Source organism: Macaca mulatta, chromosome X, assembly GCF_049350105.2.
Source record: "Macaca mulatta isolate MMU2019108-1 chromosome X, T2T-MMU8v2.0, whole genome shotgun sequence".
In the NCBI taxonomy this organism is placed as follows: domain Eukaryota; kingdom Metazoa; phylum Chordata; class Mammalia; order Primates; family Cercopithecidae; genus Macaca; species Macaca mulatta.
Genome location: NC_133426.1, coordinates 78,349,217 through 78,365,145, shown reverse-complemented (window position 1 = coordinate 78,365,145; position 15,929 = coordinate 78,349,217). Strand labels below are relative to the sequence as shown.

Below are 15,929 nucleotides of genomic sequence, written 5' to 3'. Positions count from 1 at the left end.
TCAAAGGTCCTGGAACTTGTCAGTGAGGAACTGCATGGCCGCTGAAACAGAGAGGCAGAACCAGGGACTCCAGACCTGGGGAAACAGAAACCCATCCCCTGCCCCTGTGGGGAACCACCTAGCCCTGCAACCAGATACCCCACCAGCCCTGGGACTGACTCACCCACCCATCACCTGAATTAAATGTGGAAATGCCTTCTAAGTGGGAAAGTGGTTCTCAGGTGTTGGGGCATCCCAGAACCCTTCAGAACGTGTTTCAAAGACAGATAAGCCAGCCAGCAAGCAAAAACCATACAAGCCATACGAGGCAGCAGTTAAAGGAAAACACATGAGGTATCTCTAACCGCCCTAAGCAAAGGAGATCTCTGGGACTCGTGGACAAAGTGTACATGGAGTTCAGACGACACATTGCTGTCTGTGCACACCCCTAGCTGGAAAGGCACAGAAGGCTCCAGGGCCAGGCCTGTGTGGTTCTTTTCCCCAGAGGAAAGTTAGTCCTAGTGAAGTTGCCTACACCTGCAGCCCACCCCCGCCCTGGCATCTGCAGTAAGACACCGCTGTCCATCCCTGCTCCAGCCATGGTCACATCATACCTAGTTGGTCTCTAAGGTCCTCAATTTTTTTATTACTATTATTATACTTTAAGTTCCAGGGTACATGTGCACAACGTGCAGGTTTGTTACATATGTATACATGTTCCATGTTGGTGTGCTGCACCAATTAACTCATCATTTACTTTAGGTATATCTTAATGCTATCCCTCCTTCCTACGCCCACCCCACGACAGGCCCTGGTGTGTGATGTTCCCCACCCTGTGTCCAGGTGTTCTCATTGTTCAATGCCCACCTATGAGTGAGAACATGCAGTGTTCGGTTTTCTGTCCTTGTGGTAGTTTGCTCAGAATGATGGTTTCCAGCTTCATCCATTTCCCTACAAAGGACATGAACTCATCCTTTTATATGGCTGCATAGTATTCCATGGTGTATATGTGCCACATTTTCTTAATCCAGTCTATCATTGATGGACATTTGGGTTGGTTCCAAATCTTTGCTATTGTGAATAGTGCCGCAATAAACATACGTGTGCATGTGTCTTTATAGCAGCATGATTTATAATCCTTTGGTTGCATACCCAGTAATGGGATAGCTGGGTCAAATGGTATTTCTAGTTCTAGATCCTTGAGGAATCACCACACCGTCTTCCACAATGGTTAAACTAGTTTATAGTCCCACAGTGTAAAAGTGGGACAGTGTAAAAGAAACAGTGTAAAAGTGTTCCTATTTCTCCACATCCTCTCCAACACCTATTGTTTCCTGACTTTTCAATGATTGCCATTCTAACTGGTGTGAGATGCTATCTCATTGTGGTTTTGATTTGCATTTTACTGATGGCCAATGATGATGAGCATTTTTTCATGTGTCTGTTGTCTGCATAAATGTCTTCTTTTGAGAAGTGTCTGTTCATATTCTTTGCCCACTTTTTGATGGGGTTGTTTGATTTTTTTCTTGTAAATATTAAGTTCTTTGTAGATTCTGGATATTAGCCCTTTGTCAGATGGGTAGATTGTAAAAATTTTCTTCCATTCTGTAGGTTGCCTGTTCACTCTGATAGTAGTTTATTTTGCTGTGCAGAAGCTCTTTCATTTAATTAGATCCCATTTGTCAATTTTGGTTTTTGTTGCCATTGCTTTTGGTGTTTCAGCCATGAAGTCCTTGCCCATGCCTGTGTCCCGAATGGTATTGCCTATGTTTTCTTCTAGGGTTTTTATGGTTTTAGGTCTAACATTTAAGTCTTTAATCCATGTTGAATTAATTTTTGTATAAGGTGTAAGGAAGGGATCCAGTTTCAGCTTTCTACATATGGCTAGCCAGTTTTCCCAGCACCATTTATTAAATAGGTAATCCTTTCCCCATTTCTTCTTTTTGTCAGGTTTGTCAAAGATCAGATGGTTGTAGATGTGTGATATTATTTTTGAGGGCTCTGTTCTGTTCTATTGGTCTATATCTCTGTTTTGGTACCAGTACCTTGCTGTTTTGGTTACTGTAGCCTTGTAGTAGAGTTTGAAGTCAGGTAGCATGACGCCTCCAGTTTTGTTCTTTTGGCTTAGGATTGTCTTGGCAATGTGGGCTCTGTTTTGGTTCCATATGAACTTTAAAGTAGTTTTTTCCAGTTCTGTGAAAAAAGCCACTGGTAGCTTGGTGGGGAGGGCATTGAATCCACACATTACCTTGGGCAGTATGGCAATTTTCACTATATTGATTCTTCCTATCCATGAGCATGGAATGTTCTTCCATTTGTTTGTGTCCTCTTATTTCCTTGAGCAGTGGTTTGTAGTTCTCCTTGAAGAGATCCTTCACATCCCTTGTAAGTTGGATTCCTAGGTATTTTATTCTCTTTGAAGCAATTGTGATTTGGCTCTCTATTTTTCTGTTATTGGTGTATAGGAATGCTTGTGATTTTTGCACATTTATTTTGTATCCTGGAACTTCACTGAAGTTGCTTATCACCTTAAGGAGATTTTGGGCTGTGACGATGGGGTTTTCTAAACTTACAATCATGTCATCTGCAAACAGGGAAAATTTGACTTCCTCTTTTCCCAATTGAATATCCTTTATTTCTTTCTCCTGCCTGATTGCCCTAGCCAGAACTTCCAACACCATGTTGAATAGGAGTGGTGAGAGAGGGCATCCCTGTCTTGTGCCAATTTTCGAAGGGAATTCTTCCAGCTCTTGCCCATTCAGCATGATATTGGCTGTGGGTTTGTCATAAATAGCTCTTATTATTTTGAGATATGTCCCATCAATACCTAGTTTATCGAGAGTGTTTATCATGAAGCGCTGTTTAATTTTGTCGAGGGCCATTTTTGCATCTATTGACATAATCATATGGTTTTTGTCTTTGGTTCTGTTTACATGCTGGATTATGTTTATTGACTTGCATATGTTGAACAAGCCTTGCATCCCAGGGATGAAGCCAACTTGATTGTGGTGGATAAGTTTTTAGATGTGCTGCTGGACTCGGTTTGCCAGTATTTTATTGAGGATTTTTGCATCGATGTTCATCAGGGATATTGGTCTGAAATTCTCTTTTTTTGTTGTGTCTCTACCCAGCTTTGGTATCAGGATGATGCTGGCCTCATAAAATGAGTTAGGGAGTAATCCCTCTTTTTCTATTGATTGGAATAGTTTCAGAAGGAATGGTACCAGCTCCTTTTCGTACCTCTGTCAGAATTCGGCTGTGAATCTGTCTGGTCCTAGACTTTTTTGGTTGGTAGGCTATTAATTATTGCCTCAGTGTCAGAGCCTGTTATTGGTATCTTCAGGGTTTAGTCTTGGGAGGGTATATGTGTCCAGGAATTTATCCATTTCTTCTAGATTTTCTAGTTTATTTGCATAGAGGTGTTTATAGTATTCTCTCTTGGTAGTCTGTACTTCTGTGGGATCGATAGTGATATCCCCTTTATCATTTTTTATTGCATCTATTTGATTCTTCTCTCTTTTCTTCTTTATTAGTCTTGCTAGTGGTCTATCAATTTTGTTGATCTTTTCAAAAATCCAGATCCTGGATTCATTGATTTTTTTGAAGGGTTTTTTGTGTCTCTATTCCCTTCAGTTTTGCTCTGATCTTATTTCTTGCGTTCTGCTAGCTTTTGAATGTGTTTTCCCTTGCTTCTCTAGTTCTTTTAATTGTGATGTCAGTGTGTCAATTTTAGATCTTTCCTGCTTTCTCTTGTGGGTATTTACTGCTATAAATTTCCCGCTACACACTGCTTTAAATGTGTCCCAGAGATTCTGGTATGTTGTGTCTTTGTTCTCATTGGTTTCAAAGAACATCTTTATTTCTGCCTTCATTTCGTTATGTACCCAGTAGTCATTCAGGAGTAGGTTGTTCAGTTTTCATGTAGTTGAGCAGTTTTGAGTGAGTTTCTTAATCCTGAGTTCTAGTTTGATTGCACTGTAATCTGAGAGATAGTTTGTTATAATTTCTGTTCTTGTACATCTGCTGAGGAGTGCTTTACTTTAAACTATGTGGTCAATTTTGGAATAAGTGCAATGTGGTGCTGAGAAGAATGTATATTCTGCTGATTTGGGGTGGAGAGTTCTGTAGATGTCTATTAGGTCCACTTGGTGTGGAGCTGAGTTCAGTTCCTAGATATCCTTGTTAACTTTCTGTCTCGTTGATCTGTCTAATGTTGACAGTGGGTGTTGAAGTCTCCCATTATTATTGTGTGGGAGTCTAAGTCTCTTTGTTGGTCTCTAAGGACTTGCCTTATGAATCTGGGTGCTCCTGTTTGGGTTTCATATATATTTACAATAGTTAGCTGTTCTTGTTGAATTGATCCCTTTATCATTATATAGTGGCCTTCTTTGTCTGTTTTGATCTTTGTTGGTTTAAAGTCTGTTTTATCAGAGACTAGGATTGCAACCCCTGCTTTTTGTTTTATTTTGTTTTGTTTTCCATTTGCTTGGTAGATCTTCCTCCATCCCTTTATTTTGAGCCTATATGTGTCTCAGCACGTGAGATGGATCTACTGAATACAGCACACTGATGTGTCTTGACTGTTTATCCAATTTGCCAGTCTGTGTCTTTTAGTTGGAGCATTTAGCCCATTTACACTTAAGGTTAATATTGTTATGTGTGAACTTGATCCTGTCATTATGATGTTAGCTGGTTATTTTGCTTGTTAGTTGATGCAGTTTCTTCCTAGCATCGATGGCCTTCACAATTTGGCAGGTTTTTGCAGTGGCTGGTACCAGTTGTTCCTTTCCATGTTTAGTGATTCCTTCAGGAGCTCTTGTAAGGTAGGCCTGGTGGTGACAAAATCTCTCAGCATTTGCTTGTCTGTAAAGGATTGTATTTCTCCTTCACTTATGAAGGTTAGTTTGGCTGGATATGAAATTCTGGGTTAAAAATTCTTTTCTTTAAAGTTGTTGAATATTGGCCCCCACTCTCTTCTGGCTTGTAGAGTTTCTGCCAAGAGACCCACTGTTAGTCTGATGGGCTTCCCTTTGTGGGTAACCAGACCTTTCTCTCTGGCTGCCCTTAACATTTTTTTCCTTCATTTCAACTTTGGTGAATCTGATGATTATGTGTCTTGGCATTGCTCTTCTCAAGGAGTTTCTTTGTGGTGTTCTCTGTATTTCCTAAATTTGAATGTTGGCCTGCCTTGCTAGATTGGGGAAGTTCTCCTGGATAATATCCTGAAGAGTGTTTTCCAACTTGGTTCCATCCTTCCCGTCACTTTCAGGTACACCAATCAGACGTAGATTTAGTCTTTCACATCGTCTCATATTTCTTGGAGGCTTTGTTCATTTCTTTTTACTCTTTTTTCTCTAAACTTCTCTTCTTGCTTCATTTCATTCATTTGATCTTCAATCACTGATACCCTTTCTTCCAGTTGATCAAATCAGCTGCTGAAGCTTTTGCATGCGTCATATAGTTCCCATGCCATGGTTTTCAGCTCCATCAGGTCATTTAAGGTCTTCTCTACACTGTTTATTCTAGTTAGCCATTCATCTAATCTTTTTTCAAGGTTTTTAGCTTCTTTGCGATGGGTTCGAACATCCTCCTTTAGCTCAGAGAAGTTTGTTATTACCGATCATCTGAAGCCTTCTTTTCTCAACTTGTCAAAGTCATTCTCCATCCAGCTTTGTTCCATTGCTGGTGAGGAGCTTCATTCCTTTGGAGGAGAAGAGGTGCTCTGATTTTTAGAATTTTCAGCTTTTCTGCTCTGGTTTCTCCCCATCTTTGTGGTTTTATTTACCTTTGGCCTTTGATGATGGTAATGTACAGATGGGGTTTTGGTGTGGATGTCCTTTCTGTTTGTTAGTTTTCCTTCTAACAGTCAGGACCCTCAGCTGCAGGCCTGTTGGAGTTTGCTGGAGGTCCACTCCAGACCCTGTTTGCCTGGGTATCACCAGTGGAGTCTGCAGAACAGCAAATATTGCAGAACAGCAAATGTTGCTGCCTGATCCTTCCTCTGGAAGCTTCGTCTCAGAGGGGCACCTGGCTGTATGAGGTGTCAGTCGTCCCCTACTGGGAGGTGTCTCCCAGTTAGGCTGCTTGGGGGTCAGGGACCACTTGAGGAGGCAGTCTGTCCATTCTCAGATCTCATACACCATGCTACGAGGACCACTACTCTCTTCAAAGCTGTCAGACAGGGACTTTTAAGCCTGCAGAAGTTTCTGCTGCCTTTTGTTCAGCTATGCCCTGCCTCCAGAGTTGGAGTCTACAGAAGCAGGCAGGCCTCCTTGAGCTGCGGTGGGCTCCACCCAGTTTGAGCTTCATGGCTGCTTTGTTTACCTACTCAAGCTTCAGCAATGGTGGAAGCCCCTCTCCCAGCCTCGCTGCCACCTTGCAGTTCAATCTCAGACTGCTGTGCTAGCAGTGAGTGAGGCTCCATGGGGGTGGGACCCTCTGAGTCAAGCGTGGTATATAATCTCCTGGTGTGCTGTTTGCTAAGACTGTCGGAAAAGCACAGTATTAGGGTGGGAGTGTCCCAATTTTCCAGGTACCATCTGTCACAGCTTCCCTTGGCTAGGAAATGGAATTCCCTGACCCCTCACAATTCCCAGATGAGGTGATGCCCCACCCTGCTCCATGGGCTGCACTCACTGTCCGACAAGTGCCAGTGAGATGAACCTGGTACCTCAGTTGGAAATGCAGAAATCACCCATCTTCTGTGTCACTCACGCTGGGAGCTGAAGACTGGAGCTCTTCCTATTCGGCCATCTTGGAACCTCCCCTCAGGTCCTCAGTTTTCCTCTGCAGCAGGATGCACTAGACAAGCAGACACCAGAGGAACAGAAAGGGTTAGTCTATTCTGGCCTGATCTCTCACCATATTCCCTGTCTCCCCCAGCCCTTATAGCCCCCACAGCCTGCAGCCCAGTGGTGAGGTGGGTTGGCACAGAACCCTCAATGGAAAGAAGGCATCCACTCTCCATGGGGTATGGAAGCTGGAGGTGGGAGAGATGCAGAAATCAGTTTAACCTGGACATGGATCCCACCATCTAGTGTGGACTTGGATTACTATGATCCACACAAAGCATTACCTGAGGACAGCCCTGAGCTCCCGGGGGCTCCTGCTGCCTTTCCAATCTTGGGGGATTGGACAGGTAGCTGCTGGTCACCTGAAAGAAAACACAAAATCCAGCTTCTAAGCCTTCGAGTGAGGTGGAAAGGGCCTAGCAGGGTCTAATGTGAGGAAGCATTACCCTGTGCTGGCAACACATTGCCCCTGCTCTGCCCAGCAACTCCAACCCTCCCTCTGGAACTGTCTTCCCTGTTCCCCAGTGTGAGACGATCTGCACCTGGTGGCCTGCTAGCATTGTGGCTCTGGGTAAGATGCCAACAGCAGGGCAGCCACAGGCAGGCCCTGGGAGGAGCACTGTGACTGAGCAGGACTTAATAGAAAAGGACTCAGTGCCACTGAAATTCTCCTTCCAGAGCTGGAGTTTGGGGTGGGGCTCCAAATCGCTCCCCACCACACAAATCCTACTCAGAGAGGGTGATGTGGCTTCAGGCCAGCCCTGTCAACCCCCCATTTCCCGTGGGACAGCTTCCTGGGTGGGCAGGGAAGCCTGGGAGCCAGGCTGAGCTTCCAGAAGTGACAGAGCCAGAGGTTTCCCTCCCGACCCCTCTCCCCTCCACACCTATCAAACACACAAGACTCACTGGAGAATGCATGGTGTCAGGAAACAAGGCTTCTCAAGCTCAACGCTAAGGGCTATGAGGTTCCTGGAACTTGGGGAGTTCTGATGGTGGGATCACCACTGCTGCATTCTCCACAAGTCACGGACAGGGAAATCGGCTGGGGCTTCTGTTTGGGAAGCTAAAACAGAAACTTCAGAGTTGGGTGGGCAGTGGAGGCTGGCAGTAAGTACAAGTGAGGAGGGGTTGTGTTAAGGTGGAGACTCCAGAGTAATCTCATTAGCACTTTCTCCCTCAGTCAGCCCCAAGACAGGAGGGCTTGCTTAACAGCTAGGGAAGGAGGAATTGGGAAGTTGATGAGTCTTGATGCCCAAGCTTTGTGCCCCACACATTAAGGAGTCCCCCAATCCAAACCAGCTGCCAACGCTGCCCTCCATCCCAGCTCCTCTCTGGGGGCAGAATCTGGCCAACTGCAGTGTCCAGAGCTGGGCCTGACACACACAAAGTGCTCCCTTTAATGTGTGCCCCTGTGAGGAGGACCCCAATCGGGCATCCTAGTGTCCCTGGGCTCCCAATGAAAACCCGTGAGCAAGGGATAGAGGGGGCATGGGCAAAGAGGTGTGTGCTGGAAGAGAGGTGGGTGGGGGGAGACAGAAGAGAAAGAGGAGGAGGAGAGCAAGGAGGAGGAGGAGGAGTGCGTGAAGAGAATCTACTTACTTGGGCCCTTGGAACCTCATCTCTATTTGGGTCATTATCTTCTCTGGCCACAGCCTGGGACTCCCTGGCTTTCCTTCCTGGAGGTTTCTTCCCAGGGCTGCTGTGCTTGGGCTCCTTGGGTCTCGGGGAGTTCCCCAGGAGCCCCACACCAGACACTGGCGGGAAGCTGGCCGGATCAGGTGGAACTACTGAGAGTCTCTGCCCCTAGGCAGGAAAGGCTCCCCGTAGGGCCAGTTCTGGCACATCCCCTAGGGATTTCTTCTCATGGGTCACCTTCCTTCCCAGAGGGCTCTGGGGCAAGGGCCCTGTAACTGCAGCTCCTGAGCAGCTGGGCCTGACCCCCATCTTTCCCCACACCACGCTCTGCATTTTCGTCAAGGAAGGCGCATCCAGCTCTCCCATGGCCGGCCTCTCCATGGCTGGGGTGAGTCTGCAGGGAGGAAAGGTCAGGAGAGGTCCCTGAACCTGAAGGTAACTCTCCCTGAGGTGGAAACTCGGTTGTCTGCAAGTGTCTGCTGGCTTCTTGGGGCTTCCGGGCTTGGCCTGCCTTCCTTCTTTGGTGAAAATGATCACCCTAATCAACAGTAAGACACTGCTCTCATCTGTGGAATCAGAGTCTTGGGTAGACAGCCCGGCAGGCCCTTCCTTGGAGGGCTGCTGGGAATCCAAGCAGATGCTGCATCTGCTCTTCGAGCCATTTTCGGGGTTCTCTCAGGCCGGGCCTGTTCCAGGACCACTGAGGTGGAGAGGGCCGACGGAGTCCTGCTGCCATTCTCCCGGGCTGGGGCCCAGTGCACCTCTCCCACTGGGACCGACCTCCAGGTCTGCCCCAATGTCAGCAGACCCTTCCGCAGCAGTGCCTTCTAGGGATGGGTTTCCCTGGATGCTGGGCGGTGGCATCACTCACCGTGTTTAACCTGTAACAGCTTTGGGTAGCTCACAGTCAAGGCTCACAGGGAGGTTCACAGTCAATAAGCAAGGGTTTTAGGTTTGTTTCTGCTAGTGCTGTGAAAGCCTCTGTTCCACACGAAGAGCTAGCACCCAATAGAAACATGGGCAGAGAGGCTTACAGTCAAGAAGCAGGGGTTTTAGGTTTGATCAGTTTCAGTGTGCACACCTTTCAGCTCCCTGAATAAACGTATTACAAGGGTTTTATTCTTAGCTTGATATTCTAAATACGTTGGTTTCCCGGGTGTCTTTTTTCCGATAGTTTGCTGTTTGGGCATAGAAAAGCGAGTGATTTTCGCATGTTGCTTTTCCATTCCACAACTTTGTTGACTTTGTCTATTGGTTTTGATCAGTTTTTGGTGCAGTGTACATTAGGGTTTTCTCTATGTGACATCATGCCATCAGCAAGTAGAGATAATTGAGCTTCTTACTCTCTAATTTGATGCTTTTTATTTCTTTTTCTTACAATACATGATCAAATCGACAGGTGGTTGTGTGTCCCACGTGTGTGTGTGCGTGCATGAGTGTGTGCACACATGCACGCACGCTTGTGGGCTGGTGCCCATGTATACGCCCACTTGGAAATCAAATTAACCGGGGATGCTCTCCCTTGAGGGAGAAAGGGCAGATTCACAGAGTGAAGGCAGTGGTGAAGGATCCGTGAAGGCTCCAATGCACAAAAGCAGGGCTGAGATCTACCTTAAACAAGAGGTATTTTTCAATTCTAAAATCTAGGAGGGCATGGAGTGGGACAAACTCTTAGAAATAAAAAATTCTGGCCTGCCAAACAAGCACACCCATATGCTAATCAACCCTTGTGGGCACAGTCATGTGCCGATTTGATCGCCTATTTTAAGAAAAAGAAATAAAAAGGATTCAAATTGGAAACTAAGAAGCTCAATTTTCTCGGCTTGCAGATGACATGATCTCACCTAGAGAAAACCCTGATGTACACTGCACCAAAAAACAGTCAAAACCAATAAACAAAGTCAGCAAATTACAGAGTGCAAAAGCAATATGTGAAAATCATTTGCATTTCTATGCCTGAACAACAAACTATCCGAAAAAGACACTGCTGAAACCAACGCATTTAGAATATCAAGCCAAGAATAAAACCCGTGGAATACGCTTATTCAGGGAGCTGAAAGGTGTGCACACTGAAACCGATCAAACACTGATGAAACATGCAGAAGACCAATAAATGGAGATACATCCCATGTTCATGGACGGGAACATAGTTAACACGTAGGTGCTACACAAAGCCATTACATGTTCAATGCAGTGAGTCCCTAGGAAATCGACAGTGGTGTTTTTCACAACATCAGCAGAAACAACCCTAAAATCCCTGCTTCTTGACTGTGAGCCTCTCTGCCCATGTTTCTATCGGGTGCTGGCTCTTCGTGTGGAACAAGCTTGCAGCTCCTCTGTGAGCCCGGTGCTTCTCATGCATCATGAAGCAGGCCATCACCAGACGCTGAATTTGCCAATACATTTACCTTGAACTTCCCAGTCTGCAGAACTGTGGGAAATAAACATTTGTTCTTTAAGCCACCCAGTCTATGGTACTTTGTTATAGCAGCCTGAACTGACTAAGATACTGATCATCAGGGAAACACAAATGAGAACCACAATGTCATCTCATGCCTGTTAGGATGGCCACTATTAAGAAGAAAAAAAAAAAAAAAAACAGAAACTGGAATCCCTGTACACTATTGGGGATGATGCACCCGCTATTAAAAACAGTATGGGAATTTCTCCAAAATTTGAAAATAGAATTACTTCAATATGATACATCAATCCGACTTCTGGGTATATATCCAGAAGACCTGAAAAAGGATCTTGAATATGTATTTGCACACCCATGTTCACGGCAGTATTATTCACAATAGCCAGGAGGTAGAAACAACCTGACTCTCCATGAATGGATGCATGGATTTTTACAAGATGGCATATACATCCAATGGAATATTATTTGGCTTTTAAAAAAGGAAATCCTGTCATATGATATAACATGAATGAAACTTCAAGACATTATGGTAAGTGAAATAAGCCAGTCACAAAAAGAAAATCATTGCATGGTTATACTTACATGAGGTACTTTAAAAAGTCAAACTCTTAGAAACAAAAAGTAGAAGGGTGATTGCCAAGGGCTGCAGAGAGCAGGAGAAAGGGGAGTTGTTGTTCAGTGAGTGTAAATCAGTTTTGCAGGATGAAAATGTTCTAGAGATCAGTTGCACAATTACGTTCACATAGGTAACACTACTGTACTGTACGCTTAAAAATGATTACGATGGTATGTTTTATATTACTTTTTACCACAATCAAAAAAGTTCTCTCCAGAGAAATTAGGTAAGAAAAAATACCAAAGAGCGTTCAAACTAGTAAGGGAGATGTAAAGTTATCTCTATTCACCGATGACACAATTCTGTACATAGAAAATCCGAAAGAATCTACAAAACCATTACTAAAGCTAATAAACAAATTAATACACAAATTCAACCAGGTTGCAGAGAATAGGATGGACCAAAAGGCAAAAATTATAAAAAATACTGTATGATTCTATTTATATGAGGTACCTAGAGTAATCAAATTCATATCGACAGAAAGTAGAATGCTGTGTGCCAGCATCTGAGTGGGGGAAGAAGAAGTGTGGGGGTTATTTCATGAGTACATAGTTTCCGTTTGGGAAGATGAAACAACTTGTAGAGATAGATAGTGGTGAAGGTTGTACAGCAATAGGGATGTAGTTAATACTACTAAACTGTACGCTTAACAATAGTTAAAGTTATACATTTATAAATTTCTTTGTAATAAGAAAACAAATTTACTGATTTTAAGAGAAAGGACACTATTTTGTTTTGAAAAAGACAGGAAAGCTAGCCTGAGTACACATCTGAAATACTCAGAAAAATCCTACTTATATCTTTAGTACATTCCAATAATTTGTTTAAACAACACACTAAAAGTTAATAAATATTTTTATAATTCTAAAAGTCTCACAGTTATTGTACAATGCAAATCACCCACAAACTATTATTTAGCTCATGACAATTTTGTGAGAATATGATGTATAAAAGATTTAGCGTTTCTCACAAAAATCACATCAGGAAATACATATTTACAAAACCAAATACCTTATACAAAAACTCATCATGTTATTTAGTAAATGTGTTTTTAAATAGTTAAGTTTATTTGGCTGGGCTCGGTGGCTCATGCCTGTAATCCCAGCACTTTGGGAAGCCGAGGCGGGTGGATCACCTGAGGTCAGGAGTTCAAAATCAACCTGGCCAAGATGGTGAAACCTAGCCTTTATTAAAAATACAAAAATTACAGGGACGTGGTGGCAGGTGCCTGTAATCCCAGCTACTTGGGAGACTGAGGCAAGAGAATCACTTGAACCCAGGAAACGGAGGTTGGGGTGAACTGAGATCGCACCACTGCACTCCAGCCTGGGCGACAGAGTGAGATTCCATCTCAAATAAAAAAATAAAAATAAAAAGTTTACTCAACTGTAGTCCAAACTTGGAAAAGAATATTATATTATCACACAGGTACTATCTCTATGAAAGTTGCTTACCACATTTATATAATATAGCCAGACAATTATAAAATGTGTTCAGTATCTTTTAGTGTTACTATGTTTCTATAATTACGGGAGTGAATAATGCAATCTGCCTAATTTAAGTGAAATTTAAATGATGGCACTTAAAAAATACAGTATCTTAAAAAAACACAATGAAAGAAGTTTTGGTTTCTGGTTCCAAAATGGTGGCATAGGTGGAAGCTGGCTTCACTCCACCTCACAGAAAAACAAAAACAAATATATGAAGCCAAGATTATCACCTGCAATATCCCTGAACTCAACTATGAGGATGAGTCAGTTCCCAGGGCCACAGAGAAGTGAAAAAGCTCCAAGCACACAATAAGAGAATTGGATTTCCATATCTGCAACACCCTCCCCCTGAATCTGCTTGGCACCACGTGTATGGAAAATTTCCCTTGAGTCATGGTTTCTTCACTGGAAGAAGTGATACTGAGGTGACGGTCAGCTTCCGCACCATCTTGGGTTCCCTGGCAGGATACCTGTTCCTGACTCAACCCACAGGAAGCATCGTGAATGCCTAAGGGGAGAAATGTCCCTGAAGACAGGCAGAGACAAAACGGGGAGGCAGAACTATCATCCTCAGCCCTGGAACCTCTGCTCTGTTACTCAGCCAGAGGAGATGCCAAATCAGAGTGGCTGTTCAGCAGCACCATACTGTAGGTGGTATGTTCCACAGGCCTCCTGGACTCGGACCCTTAGCCAGCTTTTTTACACTGCCGAGATACCACCTTTGGGACCTCCCCCATTCTGGATGGGCTGCACTCTGATCATTTGCTTGAGACAAAGCCAATGGGCTTACAGCACCATCTAATGCTGTAAAGGAGGCAGTGGCCTAGCAGAAAAAAATAAGGCATTCAACAGGTAAATTACACAGAATCTCTAAGCAAACATAAAAATCCAGACAAGCCAGACAGAGAAGAGTGGAATAAATAACAAATCCTTTAGGTATTTTATTTGTAGCTGCTGTGAATGAAATTACATTCTTGATTTCTTTTTCAGAGTGTTCACTGTTGGCATATAGAAATGCTACTGATTTATGTGTGTTGATTTTGTATCCTGCAACTTATGTGAATTTGTTCACCAGTTCGAATTATTTATTGGTGGCCTCTTTAGGTTTTTGCAAATACAAGATCATGTCATCTGCAAACAAGTGGAAGGATAATTACCAGAGGGTGGAAAGGGTAGTGAGGTGTGAGGGAGAGTTAGGGGTCTGTATGTTCCTTCTATACTCAGTTTTGTGAGGGCTTTCACCATAAAGGAATTTTGAATTTTATCCAATGCTTTTTTACAGCATCACTTGAAATGATCATATGGCTGCTATCCTTCATTCTGTTGATATAGTGTATCACATTAATTGATCTCCATATGTTGAACCATCCTAGGATCCCAGGGATAAATCCCACTTGGTCATGATGATGACTGAACGCCTTTGCTCTAACATTTGGAACAAAACAAGATGCCCACATTCACCCCTTTTTTTCAACATGGTACTGGAAGTCCTACCTAGAGTGATCAGACAAGAGAAAGAAATAAAAGGCATCCAAAGATCAGATGGTTGTAGATGTGTGGTGTCATTTCTGAGGCCTCTGTTCTGTTCCATTGGTCTATATCTGTTTTGGTACCAGTACCATGCTGTTTTGGTTGCTGTAGCCTTGTAGTATAGTTTGAAGTCAGGTAGCATAATGCCTCCAGCTTTGTTCTTTTTGTTTAGGATTGTCTTGGCTATGTGGGCTCTGTTTGGGTTCCATATGAACTTTAAGGTAATTTTTTCCAATTCTGTGAAGAAAGTCATTGGTAGCTTGATGGGGATAGCACTGAAGCTATCATTTTCATGATATTGATTCTTCCTATCCACGAGCCTGGAATGTTCTTCCATTTGTTTGTGTCCTCTTTTATTTCTTTGAGCAGTGGTTTGTAGTTCTCCTTGAAGAGGTCCTTCACATCCCTTGTAAGTTGGATTCCTAGGTATTTTATTCTCTTTGTAGTAATTGTGAATGGGAGTTCACTCATGATTTGGCTCTCTGTTTGTCTATTATTGGTGTATAAGAATGCTTGTGATTTTTGCACATTGATTTTGTATCCTGAGACTTTGCTGAAGTTGCTTATCAGCTTAAGGAGATTTGGGGCTGAGATGACAGGGGTTTCTAAATATACAATCATGTCATCTGCAGGCAGAGACAATTTGACTTTCTCTTTTCATAATCGAATACCCTTTATTTATTTCTCTTGCCTGATTACCCTAGCCAGAACTTCCAACACTATGTTGAACAGGAGTGGTGAGAGAAGGCATCTTTGTCTTTTGCTGATTTTCAAAGGGAATGCTTCCAGTTTTTGCCCATTCAGTATGATATTGGCTGTGCATTTGTTATAAATAGCTCTTACTGTTTTGAGATACGTTCCATCAATACCTAGTTTATTGAAAGTTTTTAGCATGAAGGGCTGTTGAATTTTGTCAAAGGCCTTTTCTGCATCTATTGAGATAATCATGTGGTTTTTGTCATTGGTTCTGTTTATGTGATGGATTACATTCATTGATTTGTGCATGTTGAACCAGCCTTGCATCCCAGGGATGAAGCCAACTTGATCGTGGTAGATAAGGTTTTTGATGTGCTGCTGGATTCGGTTTGCCAGGATTTTACTGAGGATTTTCACATCAATGTTCATCAGGGATATTGGCCTAAAATTCTCTGGTTTTTTTTTTTGTTGTTGTTGTTGTTGTTGTTTTGTCTCTACCAGGCTTTGGTATCAGAATGATGCTAGCCTCATAAAATGAGTTAGGGAGGATTCCCTCTTTTTCTGTTGATTGAAATGGTTTCAGAAGGAATGGTACCAGCTCTTCTTTGTACTTCTGGTATGGGAAAAGGATTCCCTATTTAATAAATGGTGCTGGGAAAACTGACTAGCCATATGTAGAAAGCTGAAACTGGATCCCTTCCTTACACTGTATACAAAAATTAACTCAAGATGGATTAAAGACTTAAATGTTAGACCTAAAACCATAAAAACCC

The 15,929-nt window shown here is 43.2% G+C and overlaps 1 pseudogene; it reads right to left on the bottom strand.

Annotated features, from left to right (window-relative positions):
- Positions 1-9,269, bottom strand: LOC114674733 (uncharacterized protein CXorf49-like; annotated as a pseudogene).
- Positions 9,270-15,929: the final 6,660 nt, after the last annotated feature.